Here is a 25,882-nt window from a genome sequence, read left to right as displayed (position 1 = left end):
GTGGAAGGTCAAACAGAGACCCTCTTGGAATCTGTTCCCTTCATTAACTTTGGAATTCCACAGGCCAGTGTTTTCTCAAGGCTTGTTACACTGAATACTCCCCCAGGAGGAGGGGGCTGCAATCTTCATACCCACAGGCTCTAGCTGGGAAAGCCAGGAGACAGCTTCATGGGGTGAGGTCAGCCACCACCCGCCCAGCCCCCAGGTGGAGGAACTAACATTTAGAGAGCAAACACTAAATAGCTAGCATCAGAGTAACAAATAGAGATTCAGAGGTGTTATGGTTTGCAGATGAAGAAAGTGAGGCTCAGAGAGATTAAAACACTTGAGCACATTGGGGCCTGTGGGTCGGGGGCGGGGGGAGGAAAGGCATCAGGAAAAATAGCTAATGCATGCTGGGCTTAATATCTAGGTGATGGGGTGATAGATGCAGCAAATCACATGGCACACGTCTACCATGTAACAAACCTGCACATCTTGCACATGTATCCCAGAACTTAAAATAAAATACATACATAATAAATAAAAATAAAATAAAATCCCTTATACAGAAAAAAATAAAAATAAAAACTTGAGCAAGATCACACAGCAGGTATAAAACAGCAGAGCTTCAAAACAGATTTAGTTTTGTTCTAAAAACCACACTCTTCAAATAATTGTAGCTATCAGTCAAAGAGGGCCAAGATTTCATGACACGACCACTCTTGAGGCAGGACGCTGAGTGACTGTCCCTGGAGCCCAGGCCTGCCGGACCAAAAGCCCACTCAAGTTAGCATTGAGGCCTGTGTGTAATTCAGGGACGGAACAGTGTGTCCAATACTGTTCTAAACTGACTTCCCAAAACTGTCACCGAGACCACTCCTTGTCAATGCAGCACCCCCTGCCAAAATGCACATGCCTTTACGTTTTACTATGTATGGATATCAGAGCCTAGGATGTAGTAAGCCCTCAATAAATGTCTGCTGAATGAACAGTAAGGGAACTAGCCATGTGAAGGCCATCTTCTAAGTTTTCTGTAAAATCCTAATGAAAGCACTGCGCATATACTGCTTAACAAGTCTCACAGAAATATTGCATCTTGTAACAATTTTTTTTTTTCAGTGTTTATGATCCAGGAGAAGTTTCTGCCTTTCAAAGACAAACATGTTTCCTTTATTTAGGCCAAGGACAAACTACAGCCTAAAGGCCTATTGCCAGTTCTTGTAAATAAAGTTTTATTGGCACACAGCCACACCCACTCATTTACATATTATCTATGGCTACTTTCCAGATACAAAGGCAGAACTGACAAGCAGTACAGAGCTGTGTGGCCTGCAAAGCTGAAAACATTTGTCACCTAACTCTTGATATAAAAAGTTTGTCAATCTTTACTTTAGATACAAATATAACCTACTTAGCATGTTGTGCTAATTAGGAAGCTCAGAGCTAAATGTAATGTTAAATTTTAGTAACTCACTCATCTTCAATATTTTTTATACCTTTATGCCTATATGCTTTGACCTTCTAATCCCATTTTAAAATTTTATTTAAAAAAAACTAGTATTCCCTGAGTACATATTATATGCCTGGCACTGAATGAAGCCTTTTAATATGTTCTCTTATTTAATTCTCATAATAAACTCATGGGGTAGGTAATATTATCTTTTATTTATTTATTTATTTATTTGGGAGATGGAGTCTCAGTTTGTCACGCAGGCTGGAGTGCAGTGGTGCAATCTCGGCTCACTGCAACCTCCGCCTCCCAGATTCAAATGATTCTCCTGCCTCAGCCTCCTGAGTAGCTGGGATTACAGGCGCATGCCACCACACCCAGCTAATTTTTCTATTTTTAGTAGTGATGGGGTTTCGCTATGTTGGTTAGGCTGGTCTTGAACTCCTGACCTCAGGTGATCTGCCCACCTCGGCCTCCCAAAGTGCTGGGATTACATGTGTGAGCCACTGTGCTCAGTCCTTATCTTCAATTTATTGAGACTAAATGAATGAAATGAATACATGAATAAGTCACCAATTGATTGCATAGTGGAAATATTTACTATTTCATAATTCAATCCCAGAGAATAATTAACTCAGGAATTGACTGAAAAACTTTGGGTGCTCAATGAACATAACAGGCAGGGCTGAGATAGTAACTGCAGGCAATTTGAGCCAAATTATAGGATTGTAAAGTGCTATCGTTCTGGGATCCTTATCGTTTTCAATCTAGCTTCAGACCAAGCCGGCCAGTCACTTCATCATGAATCTTCAGGATTTGGGGAGAATCAGCAGACGTGACACAGAGCTACTACTCAAGTCACAGGCTCAGACACTGCCTCCAGTGGCGTGGCCAGAGCCACACAGCCAGAGTACCGCAAATAGAAACAATTACCGGTGCCCCAATGTAGTCCTCTTCAGGAGGACTAGGTCCACATGTCACTAATAGTATTTTTGAAAAGGTGACCTTTTCTTAAGTACCAACATCCTAAGCAGTATCATCTGCAAAATCACAGGTCGCACATACCAATTGTTGCCTTTTTCTAATTTGAGTGAAACACAAAGCAATTTTTTTATTCTTATCTATAACGTGAAATCATCTTGCATTGCTCATCAGCACGCTTTGAGAAACACTGGCTGGACAGGAGTAGGGGTGTCAAGGCTGACAGATGGGACTGCAAACACCAGCTTCTCTGCTCTCTCCATCAGTAACCGTGGCAGCTTTCTGGATCTCACTGAACCTCAGTTTGTTCATATGCATAAGGAGGAGACACATTCCCCTTGCCAGATTAGAAGGTGAACTGGCACATTCCAGGTATTCATACACACCAGCTGTTAAGCAACCTTGGGCTGTTCACCGAAGAACCCCTGGAGATGATCAAGTCACAGCCTTTCCCTCATTGCCACCCTGGGTAGACCATCAGGGGCTCCAGGCACCCCGTGGGGAACAGGACCAAGATGCCAGGCCATCTCCAGGAACCTGGCCAGGATGTCAGTGTAGGTGGCAGGGCAGCCCGTACGACTAGAGAGTGTGCTGTCAATAATTCCAGGAGCCTATCAAGTGAAAACAACACAGGTTGGGACTGCTGTAGCGGCAGTCAGGGATAACAGGGCTCTTCTAAGTGGCTGAAAGCAGGCTTGTGACATGAAATCAGAACAGCAAGCTCCTGCAGCACGAGTAGAAATGCAAACTGTTCTGGCAAAAGTCCAGGGAAAACTGGGAGAGCCAGCCTTGTATGCATGATGCACCAGCAGCACCAGCACCCACCATCTAACTGATGAGTGTGCGAGCCACTAGGCCTGGCTTGCCCAGCTACATCCTCGTGTACACCTGTCATCCCAGAGTAAGTGATACAGTGCCCCTTTCACTCTCAAGTCTCCAGGCTGAGAAGAGAAATTAGCCAGTTTCTCTATGAATGAATGTACTAAGGCCCAAAAAGCAGAGGTAGTTTGCCCAAGGTCACAGTCACCAGTGGGCCACGAAGGGAGAATGTGCATCTCTCAGCTCCAGGCAATGTTGTGCAGCGGCTTTGGAGTCAGACAGGGCTGTCCAAATGCTGCCTGTATTCCCTAGGGACACTTGATTTCCCTCTGGGTGCTCCAGTTACTTCAACAGTAAAACAGACCGGGCAAGGTGGGTCACGCTTGTAATCGCAGCATTTTAGGAGGCCGAGGCAGGCAGATCACTTGAAGTCAGGAGTTCAAGACCAGCCTGGCCAACAAAAATTAGCCAGGCATGGTGGCGCACGCCTGTAGTCCCAGCTACTTGGGAGGCTGACGCACGAGAATCACTTGAACCAAGGAGGTGGAGGTTGCAGTGAGCTGAGATTGCACCACTGCACTCCAGCCTGGATGATAGAGTAAGACTCAGTCTCAAAAAAAACAACAAAAACAAAACAAAACAAAAAACAGTAAAACAGATAATCACCATAATGGTGCGCATCTCATAGCTCTGTTTTGAGGTTTGAATGGAAAAACATGTGCTATGTGCCCTGTAGACAGCATGGCTTAATAAATGGAGATTATTACTACATCAGCATCCTTGCTGACACAGAGAAGGAATCTTATTCATTGCCATAACCATTCCGTGTCCTTTGGTGTCTGAGCCCACTCTGGCCCTACTGTGAAGAGTGGGAGATAACCCAGACCACCACAATTGGGTTGTTCTAGGCAGTAACTGATAAAAGGGGAAAAAACAGAGCTATGGACCATGTGATAAGTGAGGCACAGCTGCCACCACGATAGGGTGTGGGGAGAGGGCAGGAAGGGATGAGAGAGGACTGGGAAGGCACAAAGGAGTGGGGAGTATCTGCCTCTGTCTTTCCCAACTGATCCCCTCCCATCCCAGAACCTCTTTGCTCACCACTGTGAGCCTCTCTCCAGACCCTCAGCAGCCCCCCGAAATGGCTCCTCTGCCTGCCCCTACGTGACCACAGTCAAGCACAGCCCAGCACCTGCTGCAGCTCACCGTCACACACACACCCTTCCCAAGACTGCAAGGAAAAGTCTTCAGCTGAAGGGGCCTTGTTCGGTGTAAAACACGAGGCAGTTCTCAGCTTCTGGCTCTGTCTTCTCCTGGATAAATAACCTTGGGGAAGGTACATGGCCCCTCAGAGCCTCCAGGCGCTCAACTGTATAATGGATAAACCATTGCTCTCCTAGTGAGATTGCTGGGCTAAGTCATATATATACTCAAGAAAAAAGTGTTTCCCTTCTGTCCGACCTTTTCAAAGAAACCAAGAGAAAACCACAGAGAGTCACCATATTTGATCAAGGCAACTGCGATGCAACAAATAAAATGCCTACTATGTGTCTAGCCTGTGCGCAAGGCAAATGCATTTCCGCAACTCAGAAAGATTACTTTCTAGTGTGAGAGAAAGACAGGAAACCCAGTAAATTGCACCTATGAATATACAATTAGAACACATCTAAGAGCTATGGGTGAGAACAGCATGTAACACCCAGAGGGACATTATTTACCTTAGGAGGTCAGGGAAGCCTGTCTGAGAAAGTGCTGTCAGGCATGAGCAGAACTAGGAATCCAATCAAAATCAGACTCAAGGCCCCGCCCCAACTGTGGTCTTGGCCGCCACATGCCAGGTAGCCTCAAGTGGTCTGAGAGCTGGACCACTTGCTGTTTGAGCTGCAACTCTCCTTCAGGCACCTTGGCACCACTCATCGCTCAGAGCTAGCAGCCTCCCAGGCCACCAGGCCTGGACCTGAGAGGCCAGTCCTTCCACTTGTCAGCTGCAGAACTGCAACAGGCCTTTGTGGCCAACCCAGCTGCTCCCTCCCTCCAGCTGGCATGAGACTCCATTTCCTCATCTGCCACTGACTTGTCACTCTGCCTTCCCATGGGCTGCAGGGAAACTGTGACCTTTAATCAACTGTCCACGCCAACCAGCTGTGCCCAGGTCAGAGTCCAGCACTGCCTCCCTGGCTCTGCTCAGAAAGATCAGGGCCAAGAAATGTCCACCATCCCCAAAAGCTACCCCCAGCCAACATCACCCACCACATGCTGAGTGTCTGTCATGTGATCAGCATTTCAATGTCTACTTGGCGATCTTCAACTCCAGTCCTGTGACGTGTGATAATACTTAACCCTTCACTGCAGGGAAAGGAATCCATCAGTCTGCATGGAGGCACGCAGTGTGTATGTGTTAAAGAGTCACACCCAGGCCTGTCTGCCTCCACATGCATCTGCCCACATACAACCCTCACAGTACCAGCCATATGGCCTTATGTTGTTCCTAGCTCTGAGCACAGAGCCAAGAAATTATCCCCCCATGCATATCTTTCCATTGAATCTCCCATGTCTTCATTCATTAACAATCCTGTCTTAATTTACCCTTTCTGCAGTATGAGAGACTGTGTCAAATGCCACACAATGTCTTAAGGACACAGAACCAACAGCAGAGGCACTTTATAGGGAGGTAGATGGTGACAGATACGTAAACTGGGAACATCAGAAAATGGTGACAGGTACAATAACACACGTCAGGGCAGGGAACAGTAACGGTTTCCAGGAAGGACCTCTTTAGTTCCATCTGTCTCCCCCAGGCACCCAGCATCACGCCAACCACACAGAGGGTGCTCATTAAATGCCACCTCGTTGAGAACACCAGCCACATCCCAGTGAACCCTCCGTGACCAGCCAGGACAGCCTCACCTCAAGCCCAGCTGAGCGCCGGATGGAACGTGCATCAGATGCTTCACCAGGAAGAGTCGGGGTCTTACATTCCATAGGGAGACCCAAAGGAAGTTGGCAGAGATCTAAGTAAACAGAGATCTCAACCCTCTCAGCCAGCTGCAGTCCTTCGTCCCCCATGGACATCCAAGCTGTAAGAATCCATGAGGCATTCAGCCACAGCCTCCCTTAAAACCACTTTTAGTATCCTGAAATGTGCCGGGCGTGTGTCATTCCAGTGCATGGTTCCACCAGCGTTATTCCCCAGACCACTGAAGATCACTGTAAATCCATCAGGCTCAGAAAATACTTGAACGAAGCTCCATGCAGTTGACAGGCACAGCCATCTTGAGGGGCATCTTTTTAATCTCCTTCTGGCCAAAAGATCAGGCCTGCAACAGGGAAGAAGAAAAAAACAGTCTTGTCACAGTCACTGACCCAGAGCAGTATTCAGTCACTCTTTCCTCCTTGTGTTTGGCCCTAACAGAGTGTAACTCACTAAAAATAATTCTCCATAACTGGTAACACACAAAGTTGAGACCGGTGTCCAGGGAGGCCTTCAGGTGAGAGCTGCCTCTCCTGCGGTACCAAGGACCTCTCAGACAGGGAACTGCCAGCTGCTCATAGCCTCAGGAGCACCCTGAGAGGGGAGAGGAGGCTGGGGGGCATCCATTATAAAGTTGAGAGGAGAATGTTTGTGACTGGCTTAGAAAGCTGACAGCAAGGCCAGGCCTGGCACATAGCCTGGGCTCCCCTGCAGGGCTGAGAGGTCCCTGCAGGGAGCTGAGGGGTTTAGGGTCAGCTGGCAGGAAGTAGTTCTTTGTTTTGTTTCTTTTTAAAGACAACCACAAAACTCTGGCCTGGCTCCAGGCCTTGTCCTGCACTGTGAGCCTCTTCAGGGTAGGGCCTAGGACCTGTTCTGTTCTTACTCATTCATTCACTAACTACTGAGCACCTGCTAGGTACTCAGCACTCTCCCATCAGGAGGGTGATAGCTTTGTCTTCCCAATCCAGTGTATTTAAATTATTCCAAAGATAACTGAAGAACAAATTGATCCACAATGCCTAGGGCTGGAGGCTCAATATTCCCCATCCACCCAGTGATAACAATAACTGTCCTTTGGGGAATGTCTATGATGTATCGGCTAAAAACTCTGGCCTCTCCATCTGATATGATCTCTCAAACACCCTGGGACGTCTGCCCCTATTTTCCAGATGAAGCAGTGGAGGAACAGACAACCATTCTACTTCAGACTAGTAAGAAGCCTAAATCTGAAGCTAGACAGTCTGTCTCCCAAGTCTGTGCCCTGATCCGCCGCTCTAAGTTACCTAGTGAGGGATTCCTGCCCAGAATGGCCGCAGCTAAAACTTACTTCCAGGCTTTCTGCATGTATGAAACCCTCATTTCATCCTCACAAAAAACTGTGAGTTGTAGATTATTGTTAACCGACTTTAGAGATGAGAAATTTGAGGCCCAGAGAAGTGAAGCAACTTCCACAAGGTCACACAGCTTTAAAAAAAAAAAAATCACAGGAAAAGGGTTTGAGGCTGGGAGCGGTGGCTCACGCCTGTAATCCTAGCACTTTGTGATGCCGAGGCTGGTGGATCCCTTGAGGCCAGGAATTCAAGACCAGCCTGGCCAACATGGTGAAACCCTGTCTCTACTACAAATACAAAAATTAGCTGGGTGTGGTGGCGCATGCCTGTAATTCCAGCTATTTGGGAGGCCAAGGAATGAGAATCGCTTAAACCAAGGAGACGGAGGTTGCAGTGAGCCAAGATCACACCACTGCATTCCAGCCTGGGCCACAGAATGAGACTCTATCTCAAAAAAAAAGAAGAAAGAAAGAAAGAAAGAAAGAGAGAGAGGGAAGGAAGGAGGGAAGGAAGGAAGGAAGGAAGGAAGGAAGGAAGGAAGGAAGGAAGGAAGGAAGGAAGGAAGGAAAAGGGGTTTGAAACAAGGCGGACTGGCAGACTGGCTCCAAAGCCCACGAGCTTGACCACTGCTCCAACTTCCATCAAAAGCAACGATTACTGCCAAAGAAATGTTTACAAACGTAGTGGTTTAAAACAGAAAAAGAAATAAAAAATAAAACAGCACACACTTATGATCTTACATTTCTGGAAGTCTGACATGGATCTCACTGAGCTAAAATCAGGCTGTTGGGAGGGCTGCATTTCTTTCTGGTGGCTGAGAGGGAATGCGTTTCCTTGCTTTTCCAAGCTTCTAAAGGCTGCCTCATAGGCCTTGGCTGTGGCTTCTTCCTCCATCTTCAGATACAACACCAAGGCATCTCTGACTCTGCTTCTGTGGCCGTATCTCTGTCTCTGAATAACTCTCTGCCTCCCTCTTCCACTCCTAAGGACACATGTGATTATATTGGGCTCACCCAGATGATCCAAAATCATCCGTCGACCTCAGGGTCCTTAGCCTTACTAGCATCTGCAAAGTCCCTTTTTACATGCAACATATTCGCAGGTTCTAGGGATTCGGATGTGGACATTTAGGGGGACGTTATTCTGCCTGCCATACAAGAATAACAGAGGGCACCCATCTCCTGTTTTAAGAAGTCTTCCGTGAGGAGGCACCACTCATTCCCAAAATGGAAATCAAGCTAGCTACCTCACCCTGCCCACAATGCACAGAGCCACACACACTTGCAGCGGCTAGTGAAGAAATCACGAAGGAAACAGTAAGGTACGTTTTCTTCTTAAAAAACATATCCAGCCCAGTGCGGTGGCTCATGCCTGTAATCCCAGCACTTTGGGAGGCCGAGGTGGGTGGATCACGAGGTCAGGAGATCGAGATCATCCTGGCTAACACGGTGAAACCCCGTCTCTACTAAAAATACAAAAAATCAGCCAGGCGTGGTGGCGCACACCTGTAATCACAGCTACTCAGGAGGCTAAGGCAGAAGAATGGCTTGAACCCCGGAGGCCGAGGTTGCAGTGAGCCAAGATCATGCCACTGCACTCTAGCCTAGGTGACAGAGTGAGATTCAGTCTCAAAAAAAAAAAAAGAGATAGAGTGAGATTCTGCATCCAAGTTGGGTTTGACTCCAAAGCTGTTTTCTTTCCATTCTGAGACACACTCTTTCTTATTTAAATAAGACAGTGTTTCTAGGCCAAGTGTGGTGGCTCATGCCTGTAAATCCCAGCACTTTGGGAGGCTGAGATGGGTGGATCGCCTGAAGTCAGGAGTTTGAGACCAGCCTGGCCAACGTGGTGAAACCCCATCTCTACTAAAAATACAAACAATTAGCCAGGTGTGGTGGCAGGTGCCTGTAATCCCAGCTACCTGGGAGGCTGAGGAACGAGAATCACTTGAACTCGGGAGGTGGAGGTTGCAGTGAACCAAGATTACACCATTGCACCCCAGCCTGGGTGGCAGAGCACAGAGTGAGACTTTGTCTAAAAAAAAAATAAAATAAATAAGACAGTGTTTCTAGAAAGTTCAAGAAGGTTCTGGCAATGGTTGAGTAGTTCCTATTGAAGCAGTTCCCTGGTAGATAGCAACTATAAATGCTGAACAAATATTTTTAAAAAATAAAAAATCTAGGCACCAGATGACCAAAAGTAGGACATTCTGGAGTGTGATCAAGACTTGGACACTCAGCAAGCCAGTGAGTTCCTGCTTTTGGTCAATTTTAGTCTGAGAGTAGGCCCGGTTCTGCAACATATGAGTGGCTAACACTCAGATGGTGTTGCTGCACTGAAACATCAGGACAGAGATCAAGGCAACACAATAGGTGAAAGTGAAAGAAGAAATCCTGGTAAAAAGAGAGTTTCCAAAAAGGGGAGTTCAAATTCTGTGTACAAATGTTCCCTAAGTCACTAAGTGACTCCTGAGCCAAGTTTGTATGCAGTAGCCCAGTTAAAGCCAAAAGAACTAAACAGCAATTTATATTGCTGCCCAATACTAGGGAGTCAGAATTTGAAGTCTTATTTTACTGAATTAACTACCTACTGAAACAAAAAAGCACTACTCTTTGGAGGAACAAAACAGAATCAGTCCTTACCAAGTATCACTCACAATGTCTGTGATATAATTTATAATAGCTCAATATAACAAACAACTAAAAAGAAAACAAAAACAGGAAATGTAATCCATTCTTAAGAAAAAAGATAGTTATGGGGACCGTCCCCATGACCCTGAGATGACCCAGTTTCTGGAATTAGCAGACAAGAGTTTTTTAAGCAGCTATTATAACTATGCTCAAAGACTCAAAGGAAAATGTATTCTTAGTAAATAAAAAGATAAGAAAGCTTAGCAAAGAAAGAGCCAAATGGAAATTCTACAATTAAAAAAAAAAACTGAAACAATCAATTGGATCCATTTAACGGCAGACTGAAGAGGAACCAAGAGTCAGTACAATTTGAGGAGAGGCCAATAGAAATTATTTAATCTGAATAACAGAAAAAAATTTTGAAAAATTGAAGAGAGCCTCAGAGACCTGTAGGACAATATCAAAAAGCCTAACAGACATGTAATTTTAGTCCCAAAAGGAGAGAAGAGAATGGAGCAAGATCAATATCAGGGGGGGAGGGAGGGGAGGGGGAGGGAAGGGATGAAAGTGTTCTAAATTCAGTGAAAGACATTAATTTATAAATATAAGAATATCAGCAAATCCCATGCAGGATATATATTTTTTTAAATCACACCTAAGTATATAATAGTTGAACTGCTGAAAACCAACGTTTGAAAAAAGTCATGAAAAGAGCCAGAGAAAAACAGTGGTTCTAATTTCTTAAAATCATTGAAAAAGCAGATAATTACATCTGAACCCAATATGTGCTCTGCAGGTCACTTCCTCTTGTCCCATTTATTTATTTATTTATTTATTTTATTTATTTTTTCCTTGAGACAGAGTCTTGCTCTGTTGCCCAGGCTGGAGTGCAACGGTGCCATCTCAGCTCACTGCAACTTCCACCTCCCAGGTTCAAGTGAATCTCAGCCTCCCAAATAGCTGGGATTAGAGGTGTTAGCCACTGCATCTGGCCTTCTTGTCCCATTTAAATCTACCTGACAGCTTTTAGACCCAAGAGGAAGATGGCTTCAAAAGGAAGCTCAAGTATCTAAACAGCCCCTAAGAGAAAAGAAGAAGGAAGTACAGTAATTAAAAATTACAGTTTGAAGTTAGACTCCCAAATTTACTACGTTTCTTACTCTGGGGAAATGTTTTTAACCCTTAATTTCCTCATCTGAAAATGGTGGTAAACAACATCTACTCATTTCATAGAACTACTGTGAGGTTGTATGATGTTTTGAATGTTTGTTACCCACACCCCCGACCCCTAAATTCACACGTTGAACTCTTAACTGCCAAGGTGATGATCTCAAAAGGGGAGGCCTTTGAAAAGTGATTGGGTCATGAGGCTGGAGGGCTTAGTGCCCTTATAAAAGAGGTATAAAATACCTTATTTGATCCTTTCACCATATAAAGACCCAACAAGAAGGCATCATTGCTAAACCAGGAAACAGGCCCTCACCAGACACCAAATATGTCTGAGCCTTAATCTTGGACTTCCCAACCTCCAGAACCATGACAAATAAAGTTCTGTTGTTTACAAGCTACCAGTCTAAGGTGGTTTGTTATACCAGCCTGAATGGACTGTGACAGGTTGCAATAAACAACATAAAGGACTTAGCATGTTGCTGGGCATATATTAAGAGCTTGATGGATCTATCATTCTCACATCAAATGGAAGAGGCTCCTGCAAGTCACCCCACAGCAGTGACTCCAGGACTGCACACACTCACTCCTCGGCTCCTACAAGTGACCGCCAAGACCTGCCAGCCCTGGGAAGCAGCCCAGGAGAGGCACTGCTCCTGAATGTCAGGACTGGAGTACCGTCAGCTGAGAGGGGCCACTTACAACAGGAAGGGGAGCTGTGATTTATGGTACCAGCCTCAGCTAATGACAGGGGAGTGAACAGGGGACACAGTCTGTTAAATATTTACTGAGGCCCACAGGCAAGTCTGAAGCCAAGTTTGTTTTGTTGGGGTCGGGTCCATTAAAGCTCTGTCACCTGAGGAAGAATTATGACATGGTCTGTTGGGTATTACTGCAGTCAAGTGGTGGTCCCTGACCAATGGCAAGGACTGCCCTGATGCTCACAAGAAGGTGGCTGCACCTCGCCCTCCGCCTGCAAAATTACACAATGTGTGGCATTGTACACCGGGATTTCCCGTATCATCAAATCATAATGCTTTCTCAGGGAGCATTTTCTTTTCTCTCCTGATTACTTGCTGTTAGATTCCTTTCATTTGCTCTTTCTGTAATGGGTTGGCTAAAATTTAAAAACCACACAATGCCAATAATTGGCTTTGATGTGGAACTGGAATTCATACGTGCCGGTGAACAGACACTCTGAAAAAGGATAAACAACCACTTTGGGAAACTGTTTTGCACTATTTACTAATGCTGAATATACCCAAACCCTATGACCCTGCAGCTCCACTCCGTGGTATCAATGCACAGATATGTGTGCATATGTTCACCAGAAGACACGTCTAAGGATATCACAGCAGCTCTATTCATAACAGCTAAACACTGGAAACTACTCAAATGCCCATCAACAGTAGAATGGATTTTTTAAAATATGCACACAATCTAGTGACCAGTGAGAATGATCTGAAAATGCATGTACCACATGAATATATCCCACAAACATAATTTTGAGTGAAAGAAGCCAGACACAGGGGAGTGTGTGATGATGTTATTTAGATTAAGTACATAAACAGGTTAAACTAATCTGTGTGGTTAGAAGTCAGGACAAAGTTCTCCTGAGTGACTGACTGGCAGGGGGCTTCCAAAATGCTGGAAATGTTCTATTGATCCAGGTGCTGGCTCCACACTCAGGTTCAGTTTGAGAACATTCGTCAAGCTATCGATACACATATGACATGTGCACTTTTCTCCATGCACATTATTTCTATAAAAAGGGAGTTTATATTTTTTGAGTTTTCCTGTGAAAATATGTTTGCTGGAATGTCAAAGACATCAGAACACCCCTTCAAGGCTTGGGAATCGGCAGCTTCCAGGTTTCCCTGTTTCATCGTATTCTCACGCCCCACTGCCTCACAGCTGACCCTTCCCCAGAGGACACTGAGGGGAAGTCTTCACAGTAAGCATGCTCTGGCCCAGTGACACGGAATTGCCCCACAAGAAAACGTGGCCCCAGCCCCATTCTCTTGGCTCCATCTCTCTCCTCTCTGCCTCCCAGGCTGTCAGGACCAAATCTGTCATTTCCTTCTTTTTTTCTTTTTTTCCAAAGTTAAAATAGGAATTCTTTTTTTATTTTATTTTTTTAATTTTATTTTTTTTATTATACTTTAAGTTTTAGGGTACATGTGCACAACGTGCAGGTTTGTTACATATGTATACATGTGCCATGCTTGTGTGCTGCACCCATTAACTCATCATTTAACATTAGGTATATCTCCTAATGCTATCCCTCCCCATTCTCCCCACTGTCATTTCCTTCTTGACCCTCCCCACCAGGTATTTCCACTAGCTGAGGCCCTGCAGAAGACATTTGGAAGAAAAACGAAAAACAGACTGCGTCTATTCCCTACCCAACACCAACAGACCACCACTGCGCATCCACTCCCCCTCAATATAGGACGGGCAGATGGATGCTTTGGTAACTGAAGACTTAAAGTATACAGGGTTGGCACAGGCTGGTAAATGGGGTATGAGGTACAGAACACAGAAAGTGAGGGAAGGCGTCCCTGGTCCTAAAGCTTTGAGGGGAGCACCGTTTGCAGGGGGAGCCATAATAAGTGTCTCCCAGTGTGTGTGTGGCTGTGCCTTCCTCTCTCTGTCTCTGAGCCTTCTGGACTCTGCATGTGTCTGTGTCTGTGTCTGTGTGTGTGTGATGTGTGTGCATGCATGTGTGCGTGCAAGTGTGTGTGTGCAGGCATGTGTGTGCGTGTATGTGCACATGTGTGTATCTCTTTCCCTCTCTTGCAGAAGGGACCAGTCATGTTGTTAATTTTAGTACCAGCAAGAGTCAGAGGATGTTAATTATAACACTTCTGAGACCCGGTCAATGGGGCAGCAGTTGTAGCAGCAGAAGTGAGAAATCAGTCTCACATGCTAAGTGTGCCTCAATTTCTCTTTCTCTCAGGATTGTGAAGTAAGATTTCTTCAAAACTGGCTGGGTGCGGTGGCTCACGCCTGTAATCCCAGCACTTTGGGAGGTCGAGGAGGTGGATCACCTGAGGTCATGAGTTCGAGACCAGCCTGGCCAACATGGCGAAACCCCCTCTCTACTAAAAATACAAAAATTAGCTGGGCGTGGTGGCGGGCACCTGTAATCCCAGCTACTTGGGAGGCTGAGTCAGGAGAATCGCTTGAACCTGGGAGGCGGAGGTTGCAGTGAGCCGAGATTGTGCCATTGCACTCCAGGCTGGGCAACAGGAGCGAGACTCCATCTCAAAAAAAAAAAAGATTTCTTCAAAACTGATGCCAAAAAGACGATGTCTCCTTTATCTTCTTCTGAGGAAGGGAGAGGTGGCAATTTCTCTGGCTGTGCTCACATTATTTCTCTGTGGTACCCCAGGAGCTGGGGCTTCCCTAACCTGGAAGATAAATCGGGGAGATCTGTTCCCAGAGAAAGCGGCAGCTGTCCCCCCGCTGACAGGCTCTATTTTTGCTTCGTTTCACTTCCTCCCTAACGTGTGCTGGGATGACATGGATCAGCTGCTTTGGAATTCCCAAGCCTTCGAGTGCCTGCTCCCGTCACACTCACCCGATTCCTCATTCAGGGGAGGGGGGATGGGAGCCACAGGAACCAAGGTGTGAATCCTCATGCTGTGGTCACAACCATGTGGCCTTGGGCACATCCCTTAAGCTCATTGAAAGTGTTTCCTCATCTGTTCAATAAAAACAAAGAATAAGCCGGGCACAGCGGCTCATGCCTGTAATCCTAGCACTTTGGAAGGTGGAGGCGGGCAGATCACTTGAACCCAGGAGTTTGAGACCAGCCTGGACAACATGGTGAAACCATATCTCTACAAAAAATACAAAAATTAGCTGGCAGTGGTGGCACACCTGTAGTCCCAGCTACTCAGGAGGCTGAGGTAAGAGGATTCCTTGAGTCCAGGAAGTCAGTGGAGGTTGCAGTGAGCCAACAGCCTAGGTGACAAAGTAAGACCCTGTCTCAAAAAATAATAATAATAGGCCGGGTGTGGTGGCTCACACCTGTGATCCCAGCACTTTGGGAGGCCAAGGCAAGTGGATCACCTAAGGTCAGAAGTTCGAGACCAGCCTAACTAACATGTTGAAACTCCATCGCTACCAAAAATACAAAAATTAGCTGAGTGTGGTGGCGGGCACCTGTAATCTCAGCTACTCGGGAGGCTGAGGCAGGAGAATCACTTGAACCCAGAAGGCGGAGGTTGCAGTGAGCTGAGATTGTGATTGTGCCACTGCACTCCAACCTGGGCGACAAGAGTGAAACTCCATCTAAAAAAAAAAGTAATAATAATAATATAATAATAATATTAATAATAATATTATTATTATTATCTCAGAAAAACAAATGATAATAATAATAATAAGGAATAGAAACATGTGTCCACTGGAGTTCATCTGCGGACAAGACTGAATGTATAGAGAGTGCTCGGCACACAGTGGGCTCACAACACAAGCAGATAGTCAAAGTCACCCTCAACAGCACAGCGCTGCTATTATGGTGGCTACTCCCACGAGTCAGACTCGGGAGATGCAAACCGAACCCAGTTCAGTTCCCTAATGTTATTAAGGGCTTGATTTCCTCTGCACTTTGCCAGACACAATGAGGGTCTCCACAAGGAGGAGGCAAGCAGCCAATATAGAACCAGGCTTCTACCAGCAGGCACCTTCATGGGCATGATGCAGCAGAGCCCTGCTTGAGCTCTGCAAGGTACATTGCTTAGAGCCATTCTTCAGGAATACTGACATTTGGGTTCTGCCAGCCTCCAGCAACCCATGCGTGTCTGGCACAGTGCTTGGGAACTCAACAGGTGCTTAAGAAATGACTGGAAAGCTGAGTGCAGTGGCTCACGCCTGTAATCCCAGCACGTTGGGAGGCTGAGGTGTGTGGATCACGAGGTCAGGAGTTCAAGACCAGCCTGGCCAGCATGGCAAAACCCCGTCTCTACTAAAGTACAAAAAATTAGCCAGTCATGGTGGTGCACGCCTATAGTCGCAGCTACTCGGGAGGCTAAGGCAGAATAATTGCTTGAACCCAGCAGGCAGAAGTTGCAATGAGCAGAGATCGTGCCACAGCACTCCAGCCTGGGAGAGAGAGTGAGACTCCATCTCGGAAAAAAAAAAAAAGGGGGGCCGGGCACGGTGGCTCATGCCTATAATCCCAGCATTTTGGGAGGCTGAGGCAGGCGGATCATGAGGACAGGAGATCGAGACCATCCTGGCTAACACAGTGAAACCCCACCTCTACTAAAAATACAAAAAAAAAATATTAGCCAGGCGTGGTGGCGAGCGCCTGTAGTCCCAGCTACTCAGGAGGCTGAGGCAGGAGAATGGCGTGAACCCGGAAGTGGAGGTTGCAGTGAGCCGAGATCATGCCACTGCACTCCAGCCTGGGGGACAGAGCAAGACTCCGTCTCAAAAAAAAAAGGAAATGTTGACTGGAATAGTGGGTGATTAATTCCAGCTACACAGACAGTGTTCACGTGCTAGCTCCTAGCACAGTGCTAGAAGCCAGAAATCATATCAAACATGAAAGACACAATCCCTGACTTCATGGAGCTTTCAGGCTGTACCAAGATTTCCAGAGAAGCAGGACATGTCCATAAGCGAGGACATTTGTTGATGACCAGGTTGCCTTGGCGGGCTGGCAGAAGCTGAGGAACAGGAGGAAAGGTTGGACCACATGGAATGTGAGAGGCCCCAGTACGTCAGCACACAAGAAACCTTGGAAATAATCTCGTTCAATGTCCTCACTGAAGAGCTGAGAAGTAAGGCCTGGAGAAGTAAAGTGACTTGCCCAAGATCACCCAGCGAAGACCTGCAGATGCAGAGTGAGAAGCAAATCTCCATGAGAAGGGTGCGCTGGGCACAATGCCTAGAGGAGGAACTGGTCCTTAAACTGGTGGGTGCTGGGGCATTGTCCGTCGAAGGTGGCATGACCAGAAGCCCAGAAGAGCATGTAATTACCACACTTCCTGAGTGCTGGTTCTGAGAGCATTGGTTGTGTTCCTGTAGTCTCCAACAATGCTGTGAGATACGAACTCACTTAGAAACGAGAACACTGGTGCACAGCAAAGCCCAAGTACGCCCAAGCCATGCAGGAGTCAGCAAGAGACAGAGCTAGGATACGAGCCCAGGCACTGCCTCCGGAGCCTTTGTTCTTTTTAGTTTGTTTGTTTGGTTTTGTTTTGTTTTGTATTGTTTTGTTTAATTGAGATAGAGTCTTGCTCTGTCACCCAGGCTGGAGTGCAGTGGCGTGATCTCAGTTCACCACAACTTCCACCTCCTGGGTTCAAGCGATTCTCCTGCCTCAGCCTCCCAAGTAGCTAGGATTACAGGCACCTGCCACCACGCCCGGCTAATTTTTGTATTTTTAGTAGAGACAGGGTTTCACCATGTTGGCAAAGCTGGTCTCCAACTCCTGACCTCAACTGATACCCCGGCCTTGGCCTCCCGAAGTGCTGGGATTACAGGCAGGAGTCACCACGCCCAGCCCTGGGTCTTTGTTCTTAACCACTAGTCTGCCTTGCCTTTGAAGAATTACGTGATGAGAAAGACTGGAGGCAGAGCCATAGGATAAGAAGCTTCTAAAAGAAAGAGATGGGAATGGTACTTTGCTGGGAAATGCAAGGAAAATAGAGATTTCCAAATCATCAATATCATCTACTGCCAGGAGTTGACCAAAACAGCCCCAGTAGGGCTCAAGTCTTGCTCTTTTTCCCTCAGTAATTTCTTCACGTCATCCATGACATCCTTCTCCAGACTGGCTCCCTGTCAGAGTAGATAATGTGTCTAGTTGTGGCCTGAAGCCATAATATCATTCCCCCTAGGCTCAGGGAGTAGGGAGGCAGGCGTCCCCAGAACAGCCCACCGCTGGCCACTTCTCCCCACCCCCTTGCAGGTGAGAAGGCAAACGCCCTCATCTGCAAGATGCCTGTGGGCAGCATCCAGGGAGGCTGTGGGCATTTCTCGCTGATGGGCACTGTCTTACAGATCCATTAGGACTCAGGCACCTAAAAGTTATGGGAATATGACTGTGCCAATAAGGATCCCAGGGTTACCTCACGACAGCCTTCTTTTTAATTAACTAGACCAGACCAGACCAGACCAGACCAGTAAGGAATAGCAACAGTAATTTTAAGACAGAAAGAGAGGCAGACAGGAAGACAGGCAGACAGTGGCAGGGAAGGGAAAGAGGAAGAGAGGGAAAAAAGAGGGAGGGATGCAATGTCAAGCAATGACCAATGCTTCAGAGACAAAAAGGCTAGGGGGAGAATTCTAGCTCTGGGGCTTCCAAATCTGTGAAGCTTTAAGCTTCAGTTCTTTGAACCTGCATCCATATCTGTGAAATGCCTTGCAGAGCTGGGGGAAGGCTAGAGATAACCCATGTGAGGTCCTTGCACCTAGTAGATCCTCAATATAGGAAAAGCTCTCATTTAATCAGGCTCACCTCCACTCTCCTTCATCTTTAGGCTCAAGATGATTAAGATGCTGAAATGACGAAGAAGAGTCATGAACACTGTTCTTCTCCAAGTGACAGACCTTCAAAATTTGTAGGCTTTTTTTTTCAATTTCCTTTTGTTTGACTATGCCCACAAAATCCCTCAGGGAAAGGTCAGCAAAGGTCCAAATGTCAATCAATCATGAACAAAGGGGCAAAGTGCCAAGGACGTGAGCCATCAAACAATGACTCAAGGTGACAGTTCCTTACAGAACAGCAGGACCTGCACTTGAAGATTCCAAATACAGAAGTTCTAGTGTGCATGTTCTCCAAGAAAGTTCAGTAAGGTTTTTTGTGGGGGAGGGGGGTTGTTTTTTTGAGACAGAGTCCGGTTCTGTCACCCAGGCTGGAGTGCAGTGGCGTGATCATGGCTCACTGCAGCCTCAAACTCCCGGGCTCAAGCGATTCTCCCACCTCAGCCTCCAGAGCAGCTGGGACTACAGGCGCGAGCCACCATGCCCTGCTAATTTTTGTATTTTTTTGTAGAGAGAGGTTTTCATCGTGTTGCCCAGGCTGGAAAGAAAGTTGACTAAGTTTGACAGAGACTCAAGAGTTTATATTGGTCCCTGTCTGCAAAGAGCTTAAAATCTCATTTACAAAACAGGACTATGAGAAATAGTCCATTTAAGGACTAAGTCAAAATGTTATCCTAAACAGTAGTAGATGTGCCATGTGGAGTTCACGGAAGCTCCACGAGAGATCAGAGCTGCTTTTCTGGGATATCCACGTATGCCCTGAGAGGTATCTAAGGTGGGAAGAGAGAGAGACCCTCGGGGTAGGGGTTAGGGCTAATGTCAAAATAAGGAGGATGAAAGGAAATGGCATTTATCAGTCACCAGTCACAAAGAAAACCCTTTTAATTTCCCACTTAATCCCCATGTATCCTCACAACCCCACAGACAGGTCTCATATCTGAAAGTTACAGAAACAGCAGCGTGAAGAGGGCGGGCACCTTGCCCAGTTTGTGTGGCTGAAGAGGGTGGACTTGAACCCAGGTCTATAAGACTGCAAGTCCCCTCGGGGGCCATCATCACACCACAGCCTGCTTCACTTTAGAATCTGGGCACATTCCAGGCGCTCTGAGCTCCCGCTGTCTCAGGGGCTGGGGGGTTGGCCTCCTCGGCGAGAGGAAACTTTCCACCACGCCACTCTGCTGAACCTGTCCTCTCCCACATCCCACAGCTCCATACATCCCATAATCACCACCTTTGTTCCAACTCCTCTTTAAAACCTGGATTAGCTGGGCTTCCGGGGAGGTCACGCTCCTGACTTTGGAATGCACTTCTGACTTTCTCAGAAGCAGGTCTCTACTCAAGTCACGCAGGCACATCTCGCTAAGTAAACTTTGGCAGCCATCTAGCTTGCCCAAGGACTCTGGGTAAGTCCAAATTAGGGGGATGGGGCAAATGAAAGCGATGACAGCACGAACAGCCCACGACCAGGAGCAGGCACATCGGCTCTGCTCTGCTGTCACCCAAGCGCCACGGAGGACAGGAGTTGTGGAAAACTGGCAGCAGGTGCTCTGGGGGCACCTAGAAGCTGGCATGGTTCCCTCTTCCGCCTGCTTAGAGGACAGATCCCACTTAGGCCCCATCCCTTCAGAACTGGAGGGGCCAGGAGATGGGAAGAGTGAACGGTTAATGCTAATATCATCCAGGGAAAGGTAAAGGACGAAAGCGGGAGGAGATGAGAGGAAAGGGAGAGAAGGGGAAAGAAGGGAGCAGCTAAAATAAATACACAGGAGACATTCAAATTCACTGTATTAAAAACCTGTCAGATATAATAATAATAATAAAAATAAAATAAAAAATTTAAAAAATTAAAAAAATAAAAAAATAAAAATAAATAAAAATAAAAATAAAAACCTGTCAGAATAGCACTCCAGAAAAGAACCCTGACTTGGGGAACCTGAGTCCCCAGAGCTCTGTGGGAACTGGGTGGCATTACAGCATTCATAGCAAACCAAGTGTGAAACCACACACACACACACACACACACACTGCTGTTTGGGGCGTGTGTGTGAATCACTGTATGTTTTCCAGGTGTCTCCATGGTGCAAGTCACAGTACTGGTCTCTTAAAAGGCTTCTCCCAGTCTTCCCCTCTAGGTCAGTGGCTCTCAAACCTGAGTGTGCCTAAGCACCACCTGTGGACTTGCTACAATGCAGATCCGGAGGCCCACCCCCGTAACTCTGTTCAGTAAACCTGGCTGAGGGTGAGGGGGGGTGGAGGGTGCCTCTTTGCCAGGTCCCCCAGGTGAGGCAGGGGTGCCACAGAACTCCCCAGAGAAACCCTGTTTCAGAGGACTTACTGCTCAGAGAGCAAATCAATCTCTCTTTCCAGCATGAGGCCTTGGAGATAAAAATGAGAATATGAGTGATGTTTGCTAAAAGGGAGAAGGAGGAGCCCACGACCTGCCCTTACTGAGCTCCATTCTGTGCTGAGCACAGGCGGGGTCCAAACACTCAGGGTCTCCCTTCCTCCCCACCCTTCCCTTGGAAGCAGTTGCTAGAAGCTTGTGCATATGAGCAACTAAGGCTCCCCAGGGTGCCTTGTCCAAGGTCACTGAACTAGGAAATAGCAGAACTAGGAACTTCCCTTTGTCTCAGAGAAAAGAAAATGAGGAAAGGAGTACACTCTATATCATGGAGATGTGGAGCGGCTTAGAGGAGAAGAAGGAAATGGAAAAGAAAACAAGGAAAATAAATTATTGAGCACATACGACTTTGCACACTTGGCCACATCCCTTTAAATCCTTCAGTCCTTTACTATGCTTATTTCATAGATGAGGAACGGAGGCTCGAAATATGTCTAATGATGAAGTATTCCTCTTATAATCAGAAAACAACATGTGAAAAAGGGAGAGGGAGAAAGAAGAGAGAGAGAGAAAGACAGAGACAGAGACAGACAGAGACAGAGACAGAGAGGACACACACCTCTCCCTTCTTGCTATGGCTCCAGAAATCAGGCCACCTCTGCGTACCCTCCTGGCTCTCACAAACCGTAACACCCGGAGGAAGAACAGACCCCAGCTGTGAAGAAGGGGACGATGTGCAACTTTCCACAGTCACTGGTTAAGGTGGGAAAGAGTTAAAACCAAAATCCAGCACCCCAATTTCTCCCCCAAACACCATAGAAAACTGAGTGCAACTAGCAATGACACTTCTCATCATTATAGTGGAGGATGTTCCTCCACTCTAAATACACAGGCACCCAAGGGGTCACATCCAAAGCACGCATGATGAAAGGGCAACTGCACCTGCTCCAGCAGGCACAGTGCAGCCCAGGGCCACCCACGCACCCACACGCACACACACCTAGAGGCCAACCAAGGCTGCAGGGCAAGAGAAGGGCCAGGTGGCAGGCCAAAACTCAAAGATTAGTAGGCTTCCTGCAGGTGGGAAGGGTACCCACCAGGGATGTGAAGGAAGGGAAGGGTGGGCAAAAGCCTTAAAGAGGATGAAAACCTTCTTTTGGGGAACAGTTCAACAAATTGAACTGCTTCACTTCTGTCTCAAACCTGCTTCACAATCAGGCCGAAGGTAATACCCACTGCTAACATTCACGGTGCACATTTCAGATCAGAGACACTGCACACCAAGAATTTGAGTGTGGCTCAGACTCTCAACACCCCTCCTAGGAAGGTACCAATCTCATACTTGTGTTACAGGTGACAAAACCATAGCACCAGCCATATGGGTGGGAATAAGATGAACTGGGATTGAAGACTCACAGTCCAAGCTCTTACACTTTTAGCTTCAGCTGCAACCATCCCTGATCTCTGGACATGGTGGATGTGTCATTCACTGATTCTCCTCTGGGCTTCTGTACCTGCTGTTCCTCCAACTGTTACCCACCCTTGGTGAAACTCTACTCATCCTACAAAGCCCTTCTCCTCTGTGCAGCCTTTCCCAATCTTCTCATTAACCCCTTGTGACTCTCAGCTGAATCTACTGCTGCCCCTTCCCCAGTGCTCCCATGGCATCATGACATTATCAAATTTAAATCCTAAGCCTGTCACCTCTACTGTGTCATTCACTCTAGCACTGCACCCCAAGATGCAGAACTGCATGTACTAAAAGCATGCAGACTGTATTTTCTCCATAACCCTCACCCCAAATTGAGCTGCCCTGAGCTTTGCATGTTCCCTTGAGTGTCTTACACAAAGCTGTGAGCAGCTTGAGGACAGTAACTACACAGCCTTAAATTCTACGTCTCCCAGATATAGGGCGCTTGGCTGCTTGGCAGCTAGTGGTGCTCAATTAATGTTCACACTGGGTATTCATCCACTAGACATTTACTGCACACCTATTGTATGTTAGTCACTGTGCTTGGCCAGAATGATGGAGATCATTTTTAATGAAGAGATGGCAAAAGATTGCAAAGGAAAAATGGACAACACAGAATCATTGATTCATAGAGGCAGCAAAGTGGAGAAATGGAGCAAAGATTCTGTGGGGCAAAGGCCTCCTCTGGGAAGCCCAGGCTCTGAAATCTCCATAGCACATTTGCACCCTGCCTCCATTGTGTACTGTGTACACCAAGAGGGGTATTTAACATTTCTAAGTTTCACCTTCCTTCTCAGAAATTAACAACTCCCTTTACTCCCTCCCAGCTCTTTTACCTGCTGGGAGGATAAAATGAGACAATCCACGCAAATTGCACGCCGGGTCCCTCCTACACAAAAAAAAAACATGAAATAGATATTAGCTACTATTGCTACCACCTAGTAGCTCAATACGTGAAAGTGAAAGCTAGCCACGATGATTTTTCTGCAGCCAAGAATGCTCCTGAAGGATAAACACACTTTTGTGCTTCCAGAAGTTAGAAGGGGTCTCCTTCCTATTCATTTTCCAAATAAGGTTAAGAAAGTGTTACCCTTCAGTTAATTCCAGATGCCAAGTAATCCAGGGCTGTGCTTACCCAGCAAGTAAAAGAGCTGAAGGTAAATCAGGTGTGTGTCGTGGGAATCTTCAGAAAGCTGCAAGGAGAAGCAGGCATTCAGTCTGAGCCTGCCCAGATTTCTCTAAAACTTGCAGGAGGACACACCCAGAAGCCAGAGGCAGGCCCTTGTCTTGGGACACCATAGGTGCTCCAGGCTGGAAGCCTTCTGCCCCATATCCTCACCTAACCCCAAGCAGAACAGCCAGAGCAGGCCAACACCAGCAAGTGAGAGGGCAGGAAAACAGGAGGAACCATGTGGGGCTCAGTAGGAGAGAGCAGCTCAGTGGTGCAGTCAGCAACAGATCAGGAAATGGACAGGGCTGTCCCATCACTTTGCTTTAATGTATCTGGATTCCTAGAAGATCTGAAGCAAGGGGCAGGCGTGGGGACAAAGAATATATCTCAAACCACAAAGGACCAGGGACCACTGTGGACATAATTTCATCAAAAGTCTGCTGTAACTCTCATGATGGCCTTTGACAGTGGCAAGACTATCCCCCATGTGAGACCTGAAACACTGAAATAATCAAGCTCAGATCCCGAGCCAGGGTTTTCTGGATGCTTCCATTGAAATTCTCTGCCGAAGTACAGGCATGACATTCTACGGAAAGGTCACTTCTACTTTTAAACAGTTCTGTAGTGTTTGAAGTTATTTTTAATGAACTTTTTATTTAATTTTTAATTTTTGTGGGTACACAGGCATATATATTTATAGGGTACATGAGATATTTTGATAGAGGCACACAATGCATAATAATCCCTTCAGGGTAAATGGGGCATCCATCACCTCAAACATTTACCCTTTCTTTGTGTTACAAACAATCCAATTAAACTCTTATTTACTTATTTATTTATTTGAGACGGATACTCTCTCTGCCACCCAGGCTGGAGTGCAGTGGCGCAATCTCGGCTCACTGCAATCTCCACCTCCTGGGTTCAAGCGATTCTCCCACCTCAGCCTCCAGAGTAGCTTGGGTCACAGGCACCCACCACCAAGCCCGGCTATTTTTGTATTTTTAGTGGAGATAAGGTTTCACCATGTTAGCCAGGCTGGTCTTGAACTCCTGACCTCAGTGATCTGCCTGCCTCGGCCTCTCAAAGTTCTGGGATTACAGGCATGAGCCACCACACCCACCTCTTTTAGTTTTTTGAGAGTTCTTTTGTTTTTGTTTTTTTGAGACGGAGTCTCACTCTTGTCCCACAGGCTGGAGTGCAATGGCATGATCTCGGCTCACTGCAACCTCTGCCTCCCAGCTTCAAGTGATTCTCCTGCCTCAGCCTCCAGAATAGCTGGGATTACAGGTGCCCATCACCACGTCTGGCTAATTTTTTTTGTATTTTTAGTGGAGACGGGGTTTTGCCATGTTGGCCAGGTTGGTCTCCAACTCCTGACCTCAGGGGATCCGCCTGCCTTGGCCTCCCAAAGTGTTGGGATTACAGGCGTGAGCCACTGCACTCAGCCAGTTATTTTTAAATGTACAATATATTATTGTGGACTGTACTTCTAATACAATCAGAAAAAAAAGTACAGATGCTTCGCTGGGTTTTGTTTTTGAATCAACATCTGGCACCAGAACTTGCAGATATTCCTCTCTGGGTGTGGGAACAGTTCCTGGATATGGGTCAAAAAACACCACCAAAGAGCTGTATCTTGATCTCTTCTCCTCACAGTTGACGTCATGCCCTACACTAAGAGGCAGTCACATACTTTACCCGATTCTGGTGGACTCTGCCTAAGGACAGACAAGCAGAGGGCCCCTGGACACTGGGAGTCCAGCGCATCCCTTCCTCAGCAGCAAAATTTGCAAAGACCTCATCAGCTGTGCCGACATCACACAAACCTAGGATGTGAAGCATCCCTCTCCTCGCTAATGTCTATTTGATACAAAAGTTTTCATATCCACTCCCCTGCATCCCATGAGTAAAAAACACATTTATTCTGAGATTTGCCATCCCCTGAGAGGGCTCCTGGGCATCGCGTCAGCAAAAAGGCAGTTGTATGTGCTAACTCCAGGCCAAAATGTGGAGGAGTGTCACTTATACGCAGTGTCCCTGTCCCACACAGCCCCTCCTGGTGCTC

At 46.7% G+C, this 25,882-nt stretch overlaps 1 protein-coding gene across 8 annotated transcripts in view; it reads right to left on the bottom strand.

Annotated features, from left to right (window-relative positions):
- The window catches only part of LOC100971826 (uncharacterized), a 243,979-nt gene that overhangs the window by 202,116 nt on the left and 15,981 nt on the right, over positions 1 to 25,882 (bottom strand). For 7 of the 8 annotated variants that reach the window (XR_008626508.2, XR_010113025.1, XR_010113023.1 and 4 more), the window contains exon 2: positions 6,140 to 6,549. The gene's annotated coding sequence lies outside the window, so the exon portion shown is untranslated. Of the gene's footprint in view, positions 1 to 6,139; positions 6,550 to 25,882 lie in introns of those variants that run through there. The other variant, XR_010113024.1, reaches the window with a different exon arrangement.

Source organism: Pan paniscus, chromosome 7 (assembly GCF_029289425.2).
Source record: "Pan paniscus chromosome 7, NHGRI_mPanPan1-v2.0_pri, whole genome shotgun sequence".
Taxonomy (NCBI): Eukaryota; Metazoa; Chordata; class Mammalia; order Primates; family Hominidae; genus Pan; species Pan paniscus.
This window is presented reverse-complemented; position numbering and strand designations above follow the sequence as displayed.